This window comes from Muntiacus reevesi, chromosome 4 (genome assembly GCF_963930625.1).
Source record: "Muntiacus reevesi chromosome 4, mMunRee1.1, whole genome shotgun sequence".
Classification (NCBI taxonomy): domain Eukaryota; kingdom Metazoa; phylum Chordata; class Mammalia; order Artiodactyla; family Cervidae; genus Muntiacus; species Muntiacus reevesi.
The window spans coordinates 88,335,047-88,358,965 of record NC_089252.1 but is presented as its reverse complement, the minus strand read 5'-3'; positions in this window follow the sequence as shown (position 1 = coordinate 88,358,965).

Genomic DNA, 23,919 nt, shown 5'->3' with positions numbered 1-23,919 from the left:
ACAATTATTTTTGAGTCTGCAAACAGCTTAAGAACCAACCAGATACCCAGAAATACTTTAGGAAAAAGCCTTTTTAAAGAGCTCACTCTCTTTTCTCTACCTATTAACATCCTTTTACAAATAGTCCTGGAGTTTAAAAAAAATTTTTTTATTTATTAATTTTTATTGGAGTATGGTGGTAAAGAATCTGCCTATCAATGCAGGAGGCACAGGAGACTCAGGTTCCATCCCTGGGTTGGAATAATCCCCTGGAGGAGGAAATGGCAACCCACTCCAGTATTCTTGCCTGGAAAATTCCATGGACCCTGGTGGGCTACAGCTCTTGGGGTTGCAAAGAATTAGTCCTGGAGTTTCATGTACTTAACTTTCGTACTTCTGTATGACCCAGTCACTGTCTTCTTCTTCCACCCAACTACATACCACTCTCCCCTTAATGAGCACTCCAGCTACAGCCATATTGACTTTTTGGGGGGTTCTGAAAACAAGATATGTTCTTTCCTACCCCAGGGTCTTTTATTTTTTTAACGTGGTATGTTTTAATCTCCTGGTTCTTAAAATGCAGTCTACTAATCAATGTCTCAGTGTTCAAGTCGCAACTCAAATGTCCCCTCCACACAGAAGCTTTCCCTGCTGTTGTGAACACCCCTCCCCTTCCTATCTGTGATGGTCAGTTCTATGTGTTGACTTGGGTAGGCCATATTCTCCAGTTATTTAATAAAACACTAATCTAGGTGTTGATGGGAAGATATTTGGTAGATTAGGGTCTATAATCAGTTTACTTTAAGTAAGAAAGGTCATCTTCCATAATTTGCAGGGAGTGGGGGTGCTGATCCAATCAGTTGAAGGCTTCAGAGCAGAGGTGAGTTTTCTCTGAAGAACAAGAAGAAATTCTGCCTATGGACAGCAGCTTCATCTTGCGCCCAAGATTTCAAGCCTGTCCTTCCTGATAGCAGGTCCTGTGGATTTTGGAATTTCTTATCCATCACTCATAATTTCTTAAGCCAATTCCTTGCAAAAATTTCTAAAAATAGGTAGCCTACTGGTTCTCTTCCTCTGGCAGAACCCTGAATGATACACTATCCCAGTTAATTCATTTATTTTCTTAAGACTAGTGTTGCCTGACTTAAGAAATAAAAGTACAGAATGCAATTTTGGAAAATACATTCACTAAAAAAAGTGGTTTTTATCCAAAATTTATGTTAACTGGGCATATTATATTTGACCTGGCAGTCCTACTTGTTGTGATTTGAATTTACCTTATTTATAAATTTGCTCACTTACTTATGGTCCATCTCCCTCATCTGGTTTGGAAGCTCCACAAAGGCAGAAACCTGATAGGTAGTTTGAGGCTTCATCCCCAGTCCCTGAAACAGAGCCTGGCATAGAGTGGATATCTAATAAATATTTATGGAGTGAATGAATAAATAAATAAATGTACATCATCTGCATATTCACGCTTTCTGCTTCCAGAGCCCCCAAATCATCCTCCACACACAGAAATCAGGTTTATGTTCATGAGCAGTTGAACGGATGGTTCAAGTGATGAGAGTATAGGGTCTTCTCATCCATGGTTCTATTTTCCACATCGCTTAGTGTGTTAGTGAGTGTTATGTGAGTGACTGTTAGGGTGATTATTTGACTATTTAAGAGTTCTTAGCTCTGATTATTTAGGGAAAATGAGCAGAAAATGGGGAAACAAAAGTGCTGATAGCAGTGATAAGCGGCTTGTCTCATAAACTTAGCTTAATCAGGATGATGACGGAAACCACAAGGCATGCCAAATATGGCAAATCTTCAGGCCTGAACAGAAGCTTAGAGAACTTGGTTGCTCAGTTGTGCAATTACGAAAGGGAAAAAAAAAAGAGCAATAATCAGAACATGCGTGAAATCCCAGAGCTCTGTCATGGAGGACTGGCTGAAAGTTGAATGAGGAACTTTTTAAAAAATCATCTGGAACCAGAAACCACTTTTAACAAGTGGATCTACTGTTTGGTTTGGGGCACTGGCCTTTTGTTCTGTCTGAAATTTAAGTTTCAGCTCAAGTACCACCTCTTGCCTGAAGCCTTTCCACATGTCCCTCGGTCCCACCTTCCAGAACATTTCTCTCTCTCTCTCTCCCCTGCAATCCCAAGAGTGTGAGGTTTGCACCTGTTAGAAGCACACATTTGCACTTACACTTACAGTTTAGTCACCTACTTATAATTGCATCTCCTCCTCTAGGTCATAAATTGCTTGAAAGCAAGAAACATTTTATATACTCTACCACACACACCCCAATACCCCAATCAGAGCTGGATGCATAGTGGGTTGAGTTCTATTGGGGAAATTAATGTGCACTTTAAGTTGAAGGGCCTGGGTTCATATCCCAGCTCTACCCTTTGCGACCTGTGTGCCCTTTGACAAGCCACTGCATTCCTTTCAGAGGTGCAGTCTCCTCATCTGTCAAATGGGGACACGAGTACAGATTAAGGGGTCTTAATGATACAGGTCTCAGCAGAAAACAGTGACCAGAGATGTTGCTTGATTGACTGTCCATGTTAGCCTGAAATGTTCTCAGGAGTTGGAAGAGAATACAATAAAATACAAAAGCTTAAGTTTATATTTAGGCAAGAACGTCTCTGGATTCTGGTAGAAGATATCTATCAACCTAACTCTAAACCCTACCAAGTGGGATTGAAATGATCTCTTCTGAAAAAATTCCAGTTCCCCTTCACCAGCTACATGGCCTGAAATCGCCACCATTATGGTCCCTTCTTTGGGCCAAAGCATACTGGCTCTTGACTCCAGGCTGATATCAATGGCCCTCTAGACAGGATAGATAGGTGAAGTTGGGAGAAGAAAAAGGAATGAATCTGGGGCCTGAAATTAAAGATTTCTGCCCCAATTCTGCAATATAGTGCCTATGTAATCTCCTACCCCTTCTGGAATTCAGCCTCTCTTGGTTTGCTTTCTCATTTATGAGTCATGCATGATCCCTCAAACACATACACACACACACGGAATTGCTAGAGTATGGTTTCTCAGCCTCAGCATTACTGAAGTCCTGGCCCTATAATTCTTCATTGTGGGGAGCTGTCCTATGCATTGCAGAATGTTTAGTGGCATCTCTGGCCCCTACCTTCTCAATGCCGGGAGCTTGCTCTACAAGCCGTGATAGCCAAAAATATCACTATATATCCACCAGAGAAGAAAATCATCTAGAGCTGAGAATCATGCAGTAATGACCAAATTCAATAATTTCTATGCAAGCTCATAAATTTGAGAGCCCAGTAGAAGTGTTAGTTATAATTATTTTACCCTGATTCTGGAGAAAATTAAATTACCCTCTTCTGCAATTCCTTAGCACTTAAAAATAATAACAGCTAATAATTGAATACTTGTTATACTGTGGGCTCTGCTATTGTCTCACTCTGCATACGAGAAGATTCAAGCTCTCAGTGCATACACAGCTTGCCCAGGACAATAGGAGTGCACAGTGGAAGCAAGAGACTTGAACACATGAAAAACCTATGTTTCAACTCATATCAGTTATTTGTAGCTGTGTAACAAATGATCACAACTTAGCCACTTAAAATGGCATACATCTGTCATCTCACACTTTCTGCCATAAGGAGTGTGGAAATGCCTTAGTGGGGTTCTCTGTAAGATTGCAATTAAGGTTTTGGCCGTGACAAGTGTCTCAACTAAATACTCGACTGGGAAAAGATCCACTTTCAAACTCACATGGTTGATGATGGGACCCAGTTCCTGGAAGGCTTTCAGACAGAGACCTCAGTTCCCTGCTTGCTGCCAGCTAGAGGCCACCGTCAGTTACCTGCCACGTGGGCCTCACTGTAGCATCGTTCACCACATGAGACATGCTTTGTCAAAGCCAGCAAAGGAGACGATCTGTTAGCAAGATGGACATTGTGACCTTACATGATATAGGCATGGAGACTGTATCATCACCTTTGTTCTATTCTATTGGTTAGAAGGAAGCTGCTCGGTGCACTCATACCCCGAGAGTAGGGATTACATAGGTACACAAACCCTAGAAGGCAAGGATCACCAATGCCATCAGCTATGAGCCCAAGGGCTGTTTTGGGGGGTGGCAGTTTTGTTTTCTTTTGCTTTGAAGGTTGTCTTAGTCTGCTCAGGCTGCTATAACAGAATGTCAGACACGGTGGATTGCAGAAGAGACATACATTTGTCACAGTCCTGGCGGCTGGGAATTCTAAGATCAAGGCACCAGGTGATACAGTTCTGGTGACAGCCCTTCTCCTGGATTGCAGACGGTTGCCTTCTCACTATGTCCTCATGAAGCAGAAAGAGAGACGTGGAGAAAGAACTTTCTAGTGTCTCTTTTTATAAGAACAATAACCCTCTTTTGGGCACTCCACCCTGCTGACCTCACCTAAATGAAATTATCTACCACAGGCTGTCACCAAGTACCATCAAATTAGGGGTGAGGGCTTCAACATATCAATTTGGACATCACAAATTCACTCCATGGCATAGCTGAAGCAGTGTATTTTGTGAAAGAAGATGACTGATGTTTCTTAGACACATGATGATTCTTCTGGAGTGGAGATATGCACTGCTGATGACTACTTTGATGACACAATTACAGACTGGAGCAGTTGCAACAGAGACAGCATGGCCCGCAAAGCTGAAACTATTTACTGTGGTCCTTTACAGAACAAAGTTTGCTGACCACTGGCACAGAGTAGAAAATAATTAGAAACTGAAAAAAAAAAAAAAAATGATAGGCTTGGGTAGATTACAAAAGGAGTACCATGTGGGGGTGGTTAATGTTTTAGAGGTTTTGTGGGACGGGTGAAGAGGAAAGGAAGAAGAGGTGAGGAATGAAAGAAGGAAATGTGATAGACTTCAAAAATAAACGATCTCCCTGGCATGCTGCCTCAGAAGACTGAGGTTGGGGTAATTAAGTAGTGAAATTACAGTGAAGGAAAATGGTCTACCAAAAGAAACTAAGGCAAGAAATCCAAAGTGGGTCTACTGAAGACAGAAAAATCACACTGAGAGTTGCGCATCAAGTGCCTTAATTTGCAGAAACCATGTTGCTTCCCCGTCATCCTCCCTCTGAAAAGAATTCTCCTGTGCACACAAGGCACACAGCATTTGCTAAGTTCTATGCGCCAACATCAGGCTCCCAACAAGCCTTTTCTCTTTTGCTTTTTCCTCAGTGGAAATGAGTACATGCCAAGGGTGAGGCTTGTGTGTGGGTTTGGAACTTGCACAAAAACACAGCTAGATGAGCCTTATTTATATTATGATCACTTCTTCCATCACTGTGCATACATCATATCAGGTGATGGTGCCTGTCGTAGGTCCCTAGTTACCGGCTCTACGTGTTCTGTGGCCTAAACAGAAAAGCAGGACAAATAAGAAGCAAAGACCCACTCAGGGTCCGGGACATGAATAGAAACTGATGTCCCCTTCAAAAACAGCTCACTTTGTAAATAGGAAGAAGTAAACCATTCAAAAGACACTTGGAAACCATGGACTGGAGTCTGGCTATTGGAGTGGAACCTGTTTGGGGTTTGGGATTTGGGGTTTGGGTGGGGATGTCAAGTCAAATGTTGTGGTGACTCCCTAAACACACACAGACTGTTTCGATATCAGATTTGAATATCCTGCACCTTGCCTCACTTCCAGCTGTGTCTCATCCCCAAACTGCCGAGCCAAGAACTCTGGACAGTTTGCTCTCTGTCCTGACAGACTTTTTGTAGTTGGCAATGGATTCTATTTCAGGAAGTCAGACCAAATAAAAATCATTCCAATTAAAAAGCGCCGCTGGGCAAGTAGAACAGCAAGTGCCCACCACACACAAAACAGACCAACCACCAAGTTCAGCCTTCCCTATGTGTTGTTGATGGCAGAGTTACTGCCTTGGAGTCTAGAGTGATTCAATGGTGTGAAAGTTGTCTGGCAAATTCTGCTGAGAGGATTTTACCCACATATATTTTGCTGGACTTATCATTCACAACAGACCAGAGCAGTAAAGGAGTCTAAAAGTGATTTCAAATACTATGGAACCCAGTTATCTGTGGCTTATGAACACTGAGACTCATGTGATCACCAGATATATTTTGAGAGCCACCCCCTACTCAGGCCCTCTGAACGTTCCTGGGTAAGAGTTTGAATTTGGGGGCTTCTGGTGGTGGATGCCTCATCTTATTCAGGCAGCTGGGTTCTAAATTTTCACAAAGATGAAAAGGCTGTACAATTAAAATGGCTCTTGGAAAATCCCTCCTAATGCCCACAAATGTAGCGAGATGTGAGTAGGAAGTCACACTCTTATAGCCTGCTGGGTGGGGTGGATGGACGGAACAGCTGCACTGTGGAAATTGTTCCTCCCTTCTCTGTTCTTTGTGAAGAGGGTGTGGAGGTGAATTCACTTTAGTCAAATGTGTAGGTTATGTAACTTCAGCTCCCCTGGAAGAGTTGGCACACCCTACAAACACCAGGTGGTAGTTATTGTTTAGTCACTAAATTGCGACCAATTCTTCATGATCCCATGGACTGTAGTCAAGCAGGCTCCTCTGTCCATGGGATTCTCCAGCCAACAATATTGGAGTGGGTTGCCATTTCCTTCTCCAGGGGATCTTTCTGACCCAGGGATGGAACCCACGTCTCCTGCATTGGCAGGCGGGTTCTTTACCATTGAACCACACAGAAAATGCCAGGCACTAGTGGGCTTTGTGGGAAAAGTTCCTGACAACCAGGAACCATTAAGTTTTTCACTGCTTGATAACAGAGACCCTGCCTGTTCTCATCCACTATAAACGGGACCAGTGTCTTCTACCACTTTTCCTTCCTTTTTTCTCTCCTAAATAGACTGATTCAAGCTTCTCTCTCTCTCTTTGCCTCTTTCTGTTTAGCTTTTCCAAACCAAATGTGTATACTCAATGTTTCCTATAGGGACAATGCCTTGAAATTGTAGACATCTCCAAAGAACTCCTGCAGCACTGATGGAGGCATCTGAGTATAGGATTAACAGTTTCCCCAGGCAGCAACCCATTTCTAGAAGTTAGAAGGTTACAGGTGGCTAAACGGACTTGATTGCTGATTCTTATAGCTAAAATTGCCAGAAACAAGCTCCAAGCTTAAGTTAAAAAGGGAATTTTTTTGACACATGCAAATGAAACACTGCATGCGGTATTGACTTTGGGATTCTAGTGGTACAAGTAAGAAGGATCTCTCTCTCTCCAAAAGTCAGCTTCTCTTTTCCTTTATGAGTAGGGCTCATTCTCTTCCATGACAAGAGGGCTTCATTCATGTCTGGGGGTTGGACGAGCTGCATGCTTCACTCATATCCTCACATCTTAGCATCTTCAGAGGAAAAAGAGTTCTGTCTTCTGAGACCAAGAGGAGGACTCAGATAGGCTGTGCCAGGTCACATGACTCCTTAGCCCTATGACTAGGGCTGCAGGGAGGGGACACTGTTGATTGGCCAGACCTCAATCCCATGCCTGCCCCTGAGGCCAAAAAAGAGAACCTAAAGAGACTGTCAGCCTGACAAGTATTATATGGAACTTTATGAAGACAAGCAATTTCCCAGAGAAGATGACAGGAGAGTGCAGGTACAAATACGAAGGAGGAAAGACTTCTGTGTAGAAGAAACAACAAATGTTCATCTTGGGGTCCTAAGAAAAATACATGGAAGACAGACTGTCTTACTCATACCATCCTAGATTCAACTCAACATTTAATGAACCTGTGGGTTCAAATGGTTTTACCAGCATTATTTACGGTACAATCTTGCAACTCATCTGTGCCATTTTAGCCCCTGGACTCAAGTAGTCATTAGTGAACAGAAATCCTCAACTTGGGCAAAGCAGGAAAGCTTATCCTCCAATTCCATTATCTACTCACTTTGTAAGCCAAGGTTTTGCGAGTTTTCTAATGACAGAGGTTTACCCTGAAAAGAAACACAGGCACCCAATGCCATAATTGCTTGCCATTCTTGTAGCTATTTCTTTTGGCAGGTCCTTGCACTACCTGCATTATCCATCATTTACCACAGTGCGCACAGACAGTCTGCTGCCTATCTGGCACTTAGTCATCAGCCAAAGGTCACGCTAGTCTTTCTTCTCTCTCTTCCTCCCTCCCAGGAAGTATGGCCCCTGGACTAGCAGCCTCTGCATCACCTAGGAATGTATTTTGAAATTCAAATTCTTGGACTCTATCCCAGACCTACTGAGTCCAAAAGAGAGAGAGTGGGGGCTGCAGTAACCTGTGTTTTACCATGCTCTCCAGGTGATTCTGATGTTCAAGGTTGCTGAATTCTACAACCTATAATATATAGGTAATATAATACTCTGTTGTTATACTGATCTCATAACTCTCCAACATATGCTTCTTTTTGATTTCTGCCTCAAACTCCTCATTGTCTACATAATAAACTATACACCCAGTTTAGTCATCCAAGGACCTGAGGAATCTCATTTCCCAAACTTACTGCCTATTCATGTATTTCTTGTTACAAATCCCATTTACTCATTTATTGAGCACTTACCATGAACCAGTCTTTCAGGCACCTCAGAAGTGGATCCTCCAGCCTCAGTTGAGCCTTCGGGTGACTGCAGCCCCGGGTGATACGTGATGGAAACCTTGTGAGAGATGCTGAGTCAGAATCTCCAAACCAAGCCACTCCACAGAAACGTCACAAATAAGGAGTGATTATTCTTATTGTCTGAAGCCCCTGTACTTTGGAGTGACTTGTTATGCAGCAATACATAACTAATATATTAGAGTGTAAGCCTTCTTCTCCCTCACAAATACAGTATACATTGAATTTACTGGTAAGGGTATTTGGTAGGAAAGGGTGGCTTTATAAGTATGGAATGACAAACCAGAGGTTTAGAAGCTTTGCCAAGGTATGTTGCCATCAATGTTAAAGAGTCTGTAAAAGAAGCAGTGAGAGAAATCAACTGCCACCATTTGAATTTCACAGGGCTTTGTCGGTGTTCTTCTCTGAGTACGGCACTGTGTCACAGACTTAACGTTGTAGTTTCCCAGGGTTGCCACGACAAAATTCCACAAACTGGGCATCTTAAAATAACAGAAATGTATGCTCTCATAGCTCTAGAGGCTAGACATCTGAAATCAAGGTGTTGGCAGGACCATGCTAGGAGAGGATCTGCCCCATGCTTCTCTCCTAGATTCTGGCATTGTCAGGGATCCTTACCCTGACTTGGTTGGCATGCACATCATCAGTCTCTGCCTGTGTCGTCAGGCAGCATTCTCCCTCTGTCTTCATGTCACCTTCCTTCTGTGCAAGTCTGTCTCTGTGTCTCTACTCCTCTTCTTACAAGGACACCGGTTACACTGGATTAGGATCTGCCCTAAAAACCTCACCTTAACTTGTTACATCTGAGAAGACCCCATTTCCAAATAAGGTCAAAGTCACAGTACTGAGGATTAAGACTTCAACAGCTTTTAGTGGGGGCAAGATTCAACCTAGAATGCTTAGAGACAGCTAAGATGAATCAGACTCATTTCCCACCATGATGACTAGAGATCCATTCATATCTAACCATCACCCACATGGCAAAGGCAAGCATCATTTGGGACTACCTCATGGGCTAAGAGGCAATGTCATTAGCCTTCAAAGGATGAGTAGCATTCCAGGCACATGAACCACAGTGAGCAGAAGTAAGAAGTCCAAAAGGCAGAGCAATATTCCTCCATATTGAGGAATGTGGAGTTACTCTGTGCTTGACCAGGAGTAAAGATCTGTAGCCAGGTGGCTATAGCCTTTACATCCTGGTGGCTCAGTCGGTAAAGAAACCACCTGCAATGCAGGAGACCTGGGTTCGATCCCTGGGTTCGGAAGATCCCCTGGAGAAGAGAATGGCCATCCACTCTAGTATTCTTGCCTGAGAATCCCCATGGACAAACGAGCCTGGCAGACTGCAGTTCATGGGGTCACAAAGAGTCGGACAAGACTGAACGACTAAGAACAGCACAGGGAGGTAGTGCGGGCTTTCCAGGCGGCACTAGGGGTAAAGAACCCACTGCCAATGCAGGAGACGTAAGAGATGTGGATCCAACCCCTGGATCAGGAAGATCCCCTGGCAAAGGGCATGGCAACCCACACCAGTATTTTTGCCTGGAGAATCCCATGGACAGAGGAGCCTGGCAGTTCATAGACTTGCAAAGAGTTGGACACAACTAAAGCAACTTAGCATGCACACAGGAAGGTAGTGATTGCTAATCTAAGGAATGTGCATGAGACTCATGGAACAGACACCACCAATGCCCTGCCCATAACCCCTCAAATCTCTTTACTGTGTCTATGTCTGAGGTCAAATGAAGGTGGGGCTTATGGGACCTGCAGGCAACCCACAGTGAGGCAGCCCCTGCTGCCCAAACGCAAGTCTCAGGGGGAGGGTGCAGGTGAGAACCTTCAGCTGCAACAGTGCAGGCAGCAGCTGAGAAATGGGGGTGAAAAACGACCCAGTGGGATCTGGGTGAATACCCCAGCCTTTGCTATACTAGGAAGAATCCAGGTGCTGAGGTCCTGGCAGCAGGTGGAACTAAAGCCAAGTCTGGGCCGAAGATGCGGGTTTGGGATTCATCCAAATATGGGGATATTAAAACCCAGGAGTGAGTGAGATCAGATAGACAGAGCAGGAATTGTTCAAAGACGGCCATAAGACAGAAATTTAGAGAAATCTAAGTTAAAGGGATCAGTGTGCATGTATCTACTTAATCGGGCAGCTCCAGTCACTAGATACGGAGAAGGCAACGGCACCCCACTCCAGTCCTCTTGTCTGGAAAATCACATGGATGGAGGAGCCTGGTAGGCTGCAGTCCATGGGGTCGAGAAGAGTTGAACACAACTGAGTAACTTCACTTTCACTTTTCACTTTCATGCATTGGAGAAGGAAATGGCAACCCACTCCAGTGTTCTTGCCTGGTACTGAATAAAAAGAGTCATGCCTGTCCTATACAACTGAGGTTCATTTTCATAGGGGACCTTTGAGAGACACAAGGTATTTGCTCAAAAAATGTGACCCACATTAGTGCAGAGCTCAGGTTCTTGGATTTGGATTTTGACTTAACCACTTATTTAACTGAAACACTCTGAACAAATTATTATTTGCTTTTTTTGAGTTCCAATTTCCTAATCTATTAAATGGCAAGAATAAGAGTACCCACCTAAAAGAGCTGTTAAGAACATGCAATGAGACAGTACATGTGAAGAGGTACTATGGTCAATGAGGGGTAGGGGGTGGGTGGTATTTGTGATCAGGTGAGACCTCAGGGGTCTATCGGGCTATTTGTATGGTAACAAAAAGCACAGGCTCTCAGAGTTCAAATCCTGGCTGTGCCACCTACTAACTCTAAGATCTTGTGTTCAGTTTCCTTTGGGGTAAAATGGGGACGTACATAATACCTATCCATCCTATGCGGCTGTTATGCGGATTAAATAACTTAATACACGTAATGTGCTTAGAACGGTACCTGACATTTAGTGAGTAACTTTCTCCCAGGAAAATTCTCATCACTCTCCACTGCTGGACGCTCTGTTATTATGGTTCTGCTCAGCACTAGCTGCACTATACATCATGCTTTCAGCCACCAGCCTTCCAGGAGAAACATCACTGGCCATTCCCCCTGGAAGGAAGGATTTTTGCTAAACAGACTGAATTTCCTTCTGCAACAAAAACTCCTCAAAGAAAAACAAGCTAAGCCCCCAGCCATGTCACATTGTAACTTGGCTATCTGTTAGCTGACAGAATGCCTGCTTTTCATATTGGCACAATCAGTCTCATCTAGTTTCCGAGTGTGTTCCTAATGCCCTGGTGGTGACCGACAGGGCTTACTGCCCTGCATTCTGCTCTGCATTTGAAACCAATCTTGCTTCTCACATTTCTCCTCTCTCCCTTACTCCTATGTTCCCCACCCCCACAAACTGTTCTCACCCAAGGCTTGGGAAGATGAAGTTTTGTTCTTGCTTTATTTAAAATGAACAGAAACTAAATCATCTAGATTTACAGGTTTCCCCCACTATCTGAAAGTAGAATGAAGCTTTCCTAAGCTGAACTGGCCGTAAAGTAAAGAAGCAATTACCTCAGGACACATCTTGATAATGGATGCACAAGATAAGTTAAGATAAAGCACAGATGCTCATGATTGTAGTTCAAAGTTATGGTGGCCTGATGCTGAGATGCTGAGTGTGGCTCCTGAAAGAGCTGGGTGGTGTCCCTCATGCTGCCTCTAAGACAACTCACTTCAAAACCAACCCTGAACTCTATTCTGACTTTTAGTCTTTTCTGGTTAAAGCAAAAATCCTCTCTGGATTTCATTCAGTTGCCAAAAACAAGTACTAATGTAGGTGTTTTGTAAAAAGTAGTGTAAAATGAACTTTTGATAAGAGGAGGATACCTGGGTCCCCTCTTGTGCCCAGTTGAATGTATCCCAGTTTTGTTCCTTTCAAAGGGCAAGCATTGCTTGTTTATTGGCATGCCTATAGCATCCAAAGGAAAAAGACTGACTGATTACCACCTCTTTCCAGAATATTCTTGAGTAGTGCAGTCCAACAGAACCTTCTGCAATGATTCAATGATTTTAATTTGTGCTGTTCAATATGGTGGTCACTAGCTGCAAATGAGCACTTGAAATATGGCTGTTGTGTCTGAGAAGCTGAATTCTTACTTCATTTAAGTCTAAATAACCACTCGTGGTTAGTGGCCACAATATTAGTGTGATTCTAGAGCTGTGATTTTCAAATCTTAATGCAGACAGAAATCAGCCTTATGAAAATGCAGATTCTGAATCAGCAGGTTTGGGGTGGGGCCTGAGGTTCTGCGTTTCTAAAATCCTCCTGGGAGGCTGATGCTGTGGGTCCCTGGTCTACTCTTTGCATAACGAGGGGCTGTGATTCTCAAATTCCACGGCTGCTTGGGCTCCCCTGGGGAGCTTTAAAAATTACTAACGCCTGGGTCTGACCTCTAGAGATTCTGACACAATTGGTCACCTTGTGGCCTGGAGACGGAGACATTTAAAAACCTCCCGGGGTTGGTTTCAGTGGACAGCCAAGGTTGGAGGCACCACATGGCACCGCCAATGACCTACTTAAGGCTTTTTAAAATAACCGTCATCCCAGAGAACGCTAGCTTCAGAACAATCTCTGAAGGGATCTTCTTGGCACACGGCCAAACCTTAGAGAGTTTAGACTGATTTTGCCCATCCAGACTAGAAATGTTGGAAATGTTTTTCACAGTCAATCCAATCCAAGCTGGTGCGGCTGTAGAGAGCCAAGTTGGGTGGGAAGTACAGAGCTGGGAGACCTGTGGGAATCACCCCAGAAGATGCTGAGCCTGTATCTGTCTGTTCTCCCAGGTCCCCAGTGGGGCTATGGCACTCCACATCCCCACAGGTGCTGACCTATCCTACAAGAGACTGAAGACCACAAAAGTTCAGGTCATGGACTCTGCAGTCAGAATGCTGAGGTTTAATTCTAATTCTGATGTTTATTAGGTCTGTGATTTGAGCAAGTGCCCACAAGTACCTGGGCCTTGATTTTCTCACCTATAAAATGGGAATAAGTACAGTACCTTCCTCCCAGAGTTGTGTGAAGCTTGGTAAATTTCTCAGAATTTTGTGAACTGTTCAGCTGTTATTATTACTTCATCACATCTTTGTCTCATCCCCTGTGTTTGAATCTCACTGAACAACTTCTAGCTCATTAAACCCACCATACTCTAATTCACCACAGGGCCTTTGCACATGCTAGTGTTTCCTGCATGGAATTATTTGCTTCCCCTTTAGACCTAGTTAATGCCTTCAGATCTTTCTTAGATCAGTTCAACTCTCACGTCTCCTGGGAAATGTCTCGTCTTTCTTAGCCCCATATGTCTAATCTTTCTCAGACCCCTTATGAGTACTTGGTTTGGCTCATTCATTCAATAAACATTATTTGAGTACCTATTATGTACTATGTACTATTTCAGCTCTGATAATACTGCAGAGAACAAAAAAGACAAAAAAAGACAATCCGTATTCTCAATAAAGCTCACATTCTGGGATAGATGGACCATAAAAAATGAAACAAAATAAAAAAAAGAAAAGAGGTATGGATGGCCACTGAAGTCCTCCAAGAATAGTGATGACTGCAAAAACAGAAAACCTGGAGGAGGTAGGGAGCAAGTCATGTAGACAGTTGAGGGAAAAGCATTCCAGCCAGAATGAATGGCAGATGTCAAGGAAAAATTGCAATGTCACATTTTGTGACTCACCAGTTAATCTCTAATGCTCAACATAGCTTATAAACTCAGTGGCTCGGGGTGGGAATCACACGTTTTTGTTTTCAGCACCCAGCTACTTGGCATGCAGTGGGTGCTCACTTAATATGTTGAATGAATGCACTCATCAGGTTTTCCAGAATTTCTGGATAATGTGTGTGTTAGGAGGTGGGAGTGGAGAAGTGAAGTAGTTGTCTGTTCCCTGAAAAGTCTGCTGCCAACCTCACTCGCTCTCACCTGTTGAAAGTAACTGTTGGGAGAAAAATCTCTTCTTCACATTTCCTTTCAATGATCTTCCTTCTGCACAGTCAGAGGGATCCATCACCCTGGAAAGGATTAGGACTGTGTGGCAGGAATGCAGAGAGGGGAAAAGAACTGATGTTCCAAATTTAACTCCTGAAACAGGCACTTGAAGCCCATTTCTGAGAATTCAAAAGTCATGAAAGGCAAGGCTTCTGATGTATAAAACTGGTGTTTTGTGAAAGGAAAACATTTAATAAATTCACAGAATAGTTTTTTTTTTTCTTCCTCCAAATCAAAAGGCAAAGCCGTGAAGGAGGAGGACATGAATTTATATATAAGAAATACATTCAAAAGCAAGCTGTAGGGGACCCAGAGTGGCTGGGAGGGAGGAGGGGCCAATGGGGAAGGTAAAGCTTTCAGCATCAGAGTTGGTCTGGCCCATTGTGTCAATCAGAATCCCCGCAGAGCGTTCAACCAAAGACTGTTCAGCTAGGAGACCATTATCAGAGAGAGGGGTGACAGGGTGAAAAGAATTACTAAGGGAGGTGGAGACACCCTGAGACAAGCAACACCGGGAGGCCTAACAAGCCTCAGCCTGAAGGGGCAGGAGGCAGTGTTTGATCCCAGGTAGAGCTGGTACCCAGGAGGAGCTGCCTGAAGCTGGAGCCACTGCCTGAGCCCCAGTGCGGAGGCAGGAAGAAGCAGAGCAAAAACAATCCCACTTTCCTCTCCTCCCACCTTCCCAGCTCCTGCTGGTGCCTCTGCTTGGCCCAAGTACCTATTGTCTACAGGTGTTTTGGGGTGTCCTACACCATGCCTCCAGGCTCTCTGCTGAGTTCTGTGCGGTATTTGACTCTTTGCGACACCATGGACTGTATACCACCAGGCTTCTCTGTCCATGGAATTTTCCAGGCAAGAATATTAGAGTGGGTTGTCATTTCCTCCTCCAGGGGATCTTCCCAACCCATGGATCAAACCTGAATCTTTTACATCCCCTGCACTGGCCGGCGGATTCTTTACCACTAGGGCCACCTGGGAAGCCCTGTGCGGAGTTCAACCACAGTGAGAACTCCTCATAAGCTCAGACTCCCGCTGACAGCACCCCTCCTTCAGCACAACTACTTCCCTCTCTGAGCATCTCTAAAGGTGGGGAACCCGTTCAGCCATTGTGTAAGTTAACCCCGGAAGTGAGGGCACTTTGAGCCTTCATAAGCAGTCCTGGGAGCTGCAGTGGGACCAAAGGCTCCCACTGCGCCATTCCTAGCAGGGGCATCTGGGACCTTTCTCAGAGGTCCCAGCAGGATCTTTGGCTTTGACTCTCCCTCTTTTCTGGCCCCCTTACTCCAGAGCTCTGCTACTGCTTGAGTTCTCTGAAAGCAGTCTCTGAGACAGAATTTGGGGTACGCAGTTTTATCAGGGAATCAACACCTATAAAAGGAATACAACAGAAGCAGGCTTGGACTGAAGGAGAAGCTAAGATATGATGCAAAATCAACAAAGCCCTGGGCTGCCTGGGAGGAGCTCGGAGCAAGTCCTGGGTGCCCCCCAGCTCCCCTGTGGAGCTGAATGGTCCCCCAGTCTCACTCAGGCTCTGAGACGGGTGCACAGGAGGATGCCAGCATCCCCAGGACAGCAGGCATGACCTCGGACGACCCAGTGGTGCTCTCTCTGCAGCTGGAGTGGACCCTGAAGGCTCTGGCAGTGAGGCAATCAGTCCTTCTTTGAAGGGGGATCTGAATGGACATCTCCATGTCCCCTACAACCTTTGAGAAACCAACAGTGCTCAAGTCCTGACATGAGGCTCTGCTCCTGGGGAAGCCGAATCAAAGACAGTGGGTGAGGCACAGCCAGGATCAGGGTCCAAGGGCACTGAGCCAGGGGTAGCAGGGAGGAGGGGAGAAAAGGGTGAGACTAGTGTGTCCATCCCACATGGATGGATCACAGCCAGTCTGGGGAACTGCAGACAAGTTCAGTGAGATTAAGGTTGCCCTCCTCTTGGACTGAGTTCTCCTACACGAACACTGCCTTTCTGTGTCAAGGCAAACCTGTGTGGATGCTCAGAGGACCCTGCAAGGTGCAGTCTTCCGGCCCTTCCTCGAGAGGATCAAAACAGAACATTCAGAGATCACCTTTTAATTGCCACCTAGGTGAAATCTACTTTCACTTGGAAATGGTTAAATTTAAAGCTTTTACAACATTACAGCAAAGAAAGCATCATCCAGTGAAAGCTTGCTATGACTTCTGGCATTATCCTTTCCATTTACGATGATTACTTCATTTAACAGATGAGGAAAATGTGACTCAGAGAGTTTAAGTAACCTACCCCAAGTCACACAGCCAAAAAGTGACAGAGCCAAGATTAAGAGACATACCAATTGAAGCAAATGCCACATGTTTGGCACTGAAAGGCACATTCCCAGTAAGTTCTCTGTACATACATTCCCCCCGTCACACGTCCAGAGGCAGAGCAGTAGGCTGGGCTGGTGGTTTTTCCATCCATCTGGGATGCCCAAATCAAGCTGGATTTCCAGCAGCTTCTCACGTACTACCTGCCTGTCTTCAATCACTCTGTAACAACCCCTGCCTTGTTCATCACTGCTTTTCCTTCTCTGCCTTCTCTAATTTCTCTCCATATCCTTTATGATGAGCCATGGTATACAGGGTGATTTACAGCCTCTGCTCTCATCTGCCTAGGGTTTTGAAAAAAAAAGGAGAAGAATTAAATTGGATGGAGCACTCCAGGCATCTGTCTCCAGCTTTCAGACCCTCTCTTTACCCAGTGATGCATCATGCTGCGTTCTAAAGGCCTCGTAATGGACACCTTAATCTGCCATTAAACTGACTCTGGAAGTGCCCCTCGCTGGTCACCTTGGCCATTGGTCTGCTCGCTGACTCAGGGCATCAGAAGGTGGGGCCCATTCCGAGATTGGTGAGGTCCTAGGAGGGAGGGTGTCCTGTCTTCTGGGGTCACAACTGCAAATGCTGATGAGGACCAAAAAGGTAATCCAAGTGAGTGAAGCTAGGGGGGCGAAGGCTCTGGTGACCTGTATAAACGAGCAGTCTCAGCTCAGCCCCCTATCCCCCACCCCCACCCTGGAACTGTTGACTTGCAGGGATCCTGGCCCAAATCTTCCCATGTCTCAACACAAGCCAGGAATGCAGAATTTTATGTATCATCTCCCCCTTTTTAAAATGTCAGCATCTATTTTAAAACATTTTTAAACACCGGCCAGGCCAAATAAAACATGTCAGCTGGCAGCTTTAGTCCCAACTGTGAACTCTGTCTCAGAGAGACCCAGAGACTCCTGCTGAGTCCTTCCTGGCCCCAGAGATTCCCTACAGCTCTGCTCAGCATGAATAAGAAAATAAGAAATCGGTCACTCCAACTATCCAATTAGCAGCTGCTGCACATTCCTTTCCTCTCCCCACTGGAGGGAAGGAAAAAAAAAAAAAACCCAAACAGGAAAATCCAACCCTGCTTTGATTTGGATCAAACTGGGGATGTTACCACCTATTTGAGGTGCTCGGGGGCTTGTGTTCTGGAGGCCAGCGCTGGCCCCTGTCTCAGTCTGAGCTCCTCTTACAGCTGGGTCCTGAGTGCCAAACCACAGCCACCACAAGCCAGGGAGACTTCCCCGGCAGGCTCCGCAGGGAAAGGGGCCCTGTGCAGGGGTTGGAAACCAGTGAGACTGAACCTGGAGGATGGCTGGGCTCGGGATTGTGTTGTCATGGTGACCTGCAACTACCAGAACCACTGCTCCGGTTGGAGACCACTTTTATGGGGCTGGGTGGGGTGTGGGGGAGGTTCTTTCTCCTGTTGAGTCTTGTCAACATCATGGCTACCTATTCCCCTTAAGTTCAGCAAAAGTACCATTTTTGAGAGTAAGTATGCAGTGGGTACCCTGAAGGCAAATGGCCTGTGTTTCTACATCAGCCTTCCACACAGTACCTGAGTGAGCTTGGGCAGGATGTTCAACCCCTCTGTGCCTCAGTTTTCTATAAAATGGAGGCACTAGTTGAACTGAACTTGAAGGTAAGGATTCAATAAGTTAACTTATGTTAACATATCTCCAGTAGCTCCTGGCATATAGTAAGTACTATGTGCAAGGTATAATAATCTATTATTTATTACTATTATATAAATATTTTTTGGAGAATCTGCTGTCCCCTTTACTTATCTATTGGGTCTCTAAATAAGACCACTTGCACTTTTGATCACACTTCTCTCTTCCATCTCCTCTGCTGAAATTTCACTCAATGTTCAAAATCCATCCACGGTACCTCTTCCTCCTCCACACCAGATACAATTATCTTCACCCTCTGTTCAACTCACTTCCTACATTTCTGGCATGTGCAGGCAGACCTCAGCGATTGCAGGTTTGGTTACAGAGAACTGAGATTAAGTAAATATGGCAACAGAGTAAGTTACATGAATTTTTTGGTTTCCCAGTGCATATAAAAGCTGTGTTTACACTATACTATAGCTTATTAAGTGCACAATTAATGTCTAAAAACATTCATACCTTAATTTTTTAAAGTTTCATTGCAAAAAAAGCTAATCATCAACTTATAATACAGGGTTGCCACAAATCTTCAATTTGTAAAACAAAACCCAAAAATGCAGTATCTGTGAAGTGCAATAAAGCAAAGCAGAACAAAACGAGGTCTGCCTCTAGAGTAGCACACTTATCACAATTTGCCTTAGACCATAGCTATGTGTGATTATGTCTTATCTCCTTGGAGATAGTGACCTCAGCTTATTCTTTATATCTACCATAGCACCAAGTCTTCAATATAATAGGTGTTAAGTCAATATTTGCCAAAGATACATTAAATGAATAAAGGAATTAGATTTCCTGAAATAACCAGGGAGATTCAGCTAGAGGAAGTCTAAGGTTTTAGAGCAAAGAGCTCTCAGATTAGATTTAGACTCAAGACTCTTTGCGACCCCGTGGACTGTAGCCCACCAGGCTCCTCCATCCATGGGAATCTCCAGGCAAGAATACTGGAGTGGGGTGCCATTTCCTTCTCCAGGGGATCTTCCCGACCCAGGGATCGAACCCAGGTCTCCTGCATTGCAGGCAGACGCTTTACCCTCTGAGCCACCAGGGAAGCCCCAAAGAAATTTTAGGCGCTATCAATTGGTATTTTTTAAATTATCATTTACTGAATGCCTGCTGTATGCCAGGTACTGTTCTTAATCATTTACTCAAACTATTCTGGAACTTTCCTGATTCTCTTGTGAGATTTGCTTTACTTATATTATCTCACTCTTCCTGGGGAGGATGCTGAGATTCCAGTGATCAGAGTGACGTGCCCGAGCAACCACGGCTGCTCTGAGGCAGAGCAGTGCTATGAGTCAGAGAGCTTTTGCCCATGGAAGGGAGACCCTGAAAGAAATATTTGAGTGCAAACCGTCCATGCAGGAGGGGTTCCCGGGGAGCAGGGTACGGAATAGGGAAGAGAATCAGAAGGAAGGGAAACCAATACAGTGAATAAGAGTAGTTATCTCTATAGGTAACTGAGGTTTTGGTGGGGGCTGCTCTCCGGGGGGCCCACCTCCCCTGCACATGCATCCTGGCCTGTGCACGGGCTGAATGCACCCTTGTGGGCAAAGAAAGCCCCAGAGAGGTGTGTGCACCCAGCAGTGGTGTGTGCCCCCAGCAGTGGTGTGTGCCACAGAGATGCGTCGGACTGAAACCCTTGCCACCAGGAATGGGCAGATTCCAGAGTTGTTCATCTTTCCACCAGGCTACAGAAGGGATCCTCAATCTCCAGGATCTAATGCCTCATGATCTGAGGTGGGGCTGATGTAATAATAATTGAAATAAAGCGCACAATACATGTACTGTGCTTGAATCATCTTGAAACCATTCCCCACTCCCTCCCATCCCATCCATGGAAAAGTGGTCTTCCATGAAACCGGTTCCTGGTGTCAAAAGGTTGGGGACCACTGAGCTATAGGCCAGCTCTGCCTACGCTTCCTGATGCTCTTGTCTGGGTCTGGGCAGCAGACCCCTCCTCTGGAGGCATTTCAACCCGTTTCAGGGGATGAATTCCATCACCTTGATGGCTTATTTTACTCTTCTTGAAACACATACACACATCACAAACATAAATTTGTAGAAGGAAAGATTTCCGTTTGGACAAATGAAGCAAAGCTTAAAGGGGTTTAAGAATCTGGCAGGACCAAGCAGCAACCAGAGGTAAGTCTTCACATCCAGAGAATCAGAAGACAGCTTTGTTTTATTTTTGTTTACTGAGTTGAAAACATTAGCCTGTTGAATTGCCTGATGAATAGTAGAAATGAGCTCTCATTGGTGAAGTGAAGTGAAATTTGGGTGAAATTCAGGACTCAGGGCCTGGCTGAGATCTTCTAGAGATGTACCACATAAATGTAAAAGTATAGCTACTTTCCTGGCTGTATTTTAGACTGTGGTGCCTTTGGGAACAAGGAACCACCAGCCAAGAAGCACTGGGCCCATTTTATCTCCTCTCCTTCCTTCCCAGGAACCTATGTGGCAAGTCACATGGGCCACAAGCAAAGAATGCAGGTTTGGGAAACATACAGGCCTGGGTCCAAATCCCGGCTTAGTTGGCTGTGAGGATCTCAAAGTGAATTAATAAGTCACTCTGGGGTTGGTTTATTTCACTAATATGATATAAACAATGGTACCTACCCCCTAGTGGTGCTCTGGGCATTAAATGAAGCATGTGTGTGCACTGGCTGGCACAACCCCTGGATGCAAATGGACAGGAGACAATCTGGTTGAGGGATTGCTGCTAGATTCTCTATAGAGTATACGGAGCTGCCAGTGAAGACGTCTGAGATGTTAAGGGTCAATCCTGCCCCACACAAGTTTGCTTACAAGTCTTAAAGGGGCTCTTGAACACATAAAAGAAGGTTTATCAACTTTTAAATCATTAACAAGTGAGCAGTCAAGCAATCCATATGACCTATTTTTGTTGCCACCACCCCTCAGGGTAAGAGGGTTCATTCACGGGAGCATCTAGTCATTTTTGCCTAGTGATTTTTCTTAGGGTAAAGTCTACAAGCCCTATTCATGGAACAAGAGGCCCATCTCTAAAAGATTTAAGCCAATCCATATATAGTGAATCTCTTTAATTTCATCAAGAGGAAAACACTTCTGATATTTATAAGACTGGTCAAAGGTCAGTATTTATACACACACATATAACACATACACTTCTGACATTATGGAAGCTTATTAGCAAAGCTTTGGTTGTTATTGAAGACATGGGAAACTAGAGAACTGGCAACAGGCCCCCTAGAATGGACCTCTCTGGCCTCCCCTGGACTAGGCATCCTCAATTGGGCTGCTGTCAGCAATATTAAGCTATAAATTCAACAAACTCATAATATTGCATTAGATAAGCTGAAAGACTTTTAAGGAAAACTGGAGACATCATAAACCTGGAATATAGTTAGCATTCAGTAACTGATAGCAACTGATACCTTTTAGCTTGTATCTCCACCTCTACCTGACTTCTTGGTCAGCTCTGAATCTCCAGCATGATCTGTTTTCAAGAGGAAAAGGTCAAATTCGTGGTAAACTAAGAGACTGTATCATCTCCACCCAGTTGGCACTTGCAAAGGCTAAGATCAAGGAGGTTTGCATTTCCTAAATAGCAGGGTTAGGAATGAGGAGGAGCCGGGGTGTATTCCTCTCCCAACATCCGAGTGCTTAGGCCTCTGGCAGCTGGGACAGCTGCCCACAGAGAGTCTACAGCCATCAGTCTCCTAAGGAGGCTGCCTGGGCTGAAGACAGACACCTCCTCAACAAGGCCTCACCCACTTCCATGGGGGCGGCATCCAATGAGTGGTTGACACGGGGGTATGAAGTCCTGACCTTCCACCCCTATTCCAGCTCAGATGACTCCAAAGGTTGCTCCCAACAGAGAATTCATGGAGAGGCAGTGAGGAACACCCCCAACTGTGTGACTGCACTGTAGCCCTACTTTTCCCCCTGCCCAGTTTATTTCCTTCCCTTTCTACAGATGCTGTCTCCTGCTCACCAAGATTTATCTCAGTCTGCTTCTTGAGAAACCCAACATGCGGGAGGAAAACAGGGAAACACCGAGCCGCAGCACAACTTGCGCCACTCAGATCTCAGGTCTGGGGCCCACGGAGAGCCAGGGATGCTGATGGCCTTCACGAGAATGCCAGGGAAGCCCTGAAGCCAGGCCCCCAAGGATCAGCGCACAGAGGGAGGGACTTTCATATTTCAAGCTTCTTCCAGTTAAGAGGTAGGAGGATGCCGGACTCAAACCTCAAGCCAACTTGCTCCTGAAGCTTCTCCCATTCCAGACTTCCCTTCAAATGTCTTTCAAGAAACCTAGTGCACAGGAACAAATGGTCAGGCCTGAATCATAAATGGATTCTGTGATGCTAGGAGGAAAGCAGGGCATTGTAGAGCCTTCTAGATCACTGGTTCCAGCCTATTACTGTCAGATGAGGAAACCAAGGCCTAGAAGAGGGTAGAGACAAGTCTAAGTTCTAAATGACTTGGTGGTAGATTTAGGACAGAACACCAGATCTCCTCTCCCAGAGCCATCCTAAATTTCCTAATTTACCCAACTCCATTGTGGGGCAGGTGGACAGAGAAGAGAAGGGAATAAGGGATAGAGCCAAGACTCCAAGTCCTACTGGCCTGAGCCAAAGGCCTCCTTTATCCTCACTCCTAACTCCATGGGTGAAGACTTATTGGAACAGAAGGGCCAATAGAGTAATAATGCAATCTTTCATTGAGTACCTACTAAGAGGCAGAAGTCCTGTGAAGCACTGTGACTCATTGAAACCATCATCTCTTTGAATTCTCACAATAACCCAATAACTGTGGATATTACCATAATATCTCCTGTATAGGAGAGGAATCAGACTCAGAGAGGCGAGGTCATTTTCTCAAGGATATCCAGCCAAAGGGCAATTGAATCCACTGGGCCGATTTCACTTTAGCGCTCCCTCTCTTCCTCAGTGTAATTTATAGTCCCCTGGTCTCTTTCCAGATCCCTGGAGACTTTCATTTCTTTCCTTGTTTTTTAACTCCTCCTCTCCATTTCAAACTACAAGAAGAGGAAAGTTACCCATCCTATAAAAGAGTATTTACAACCATGGCAGCCTGGAAAGAAGAGAAGCATTTGAGATTGGAGGTTGCTGGACTCAAATTTTGACTCTGTTACTTAGTAGCTCTGTCCCCCATCTGAGCCCCTAGTTCCTCACTGGCAAAAAGATAAGTAGAAAACCCATGATTATAAACCCTCTATCTTGCTGGAGCAAAATTCTTGGCCCCTTCTTAGAGATCCTGAGTGAGTGAGTGAGTGAAGTCGCTCAGTCGTGTCTGACTCTTTGCGACCCTGAGGACTGTAGCCTACCAGGCTCCTCTGTCCATGGGATTCT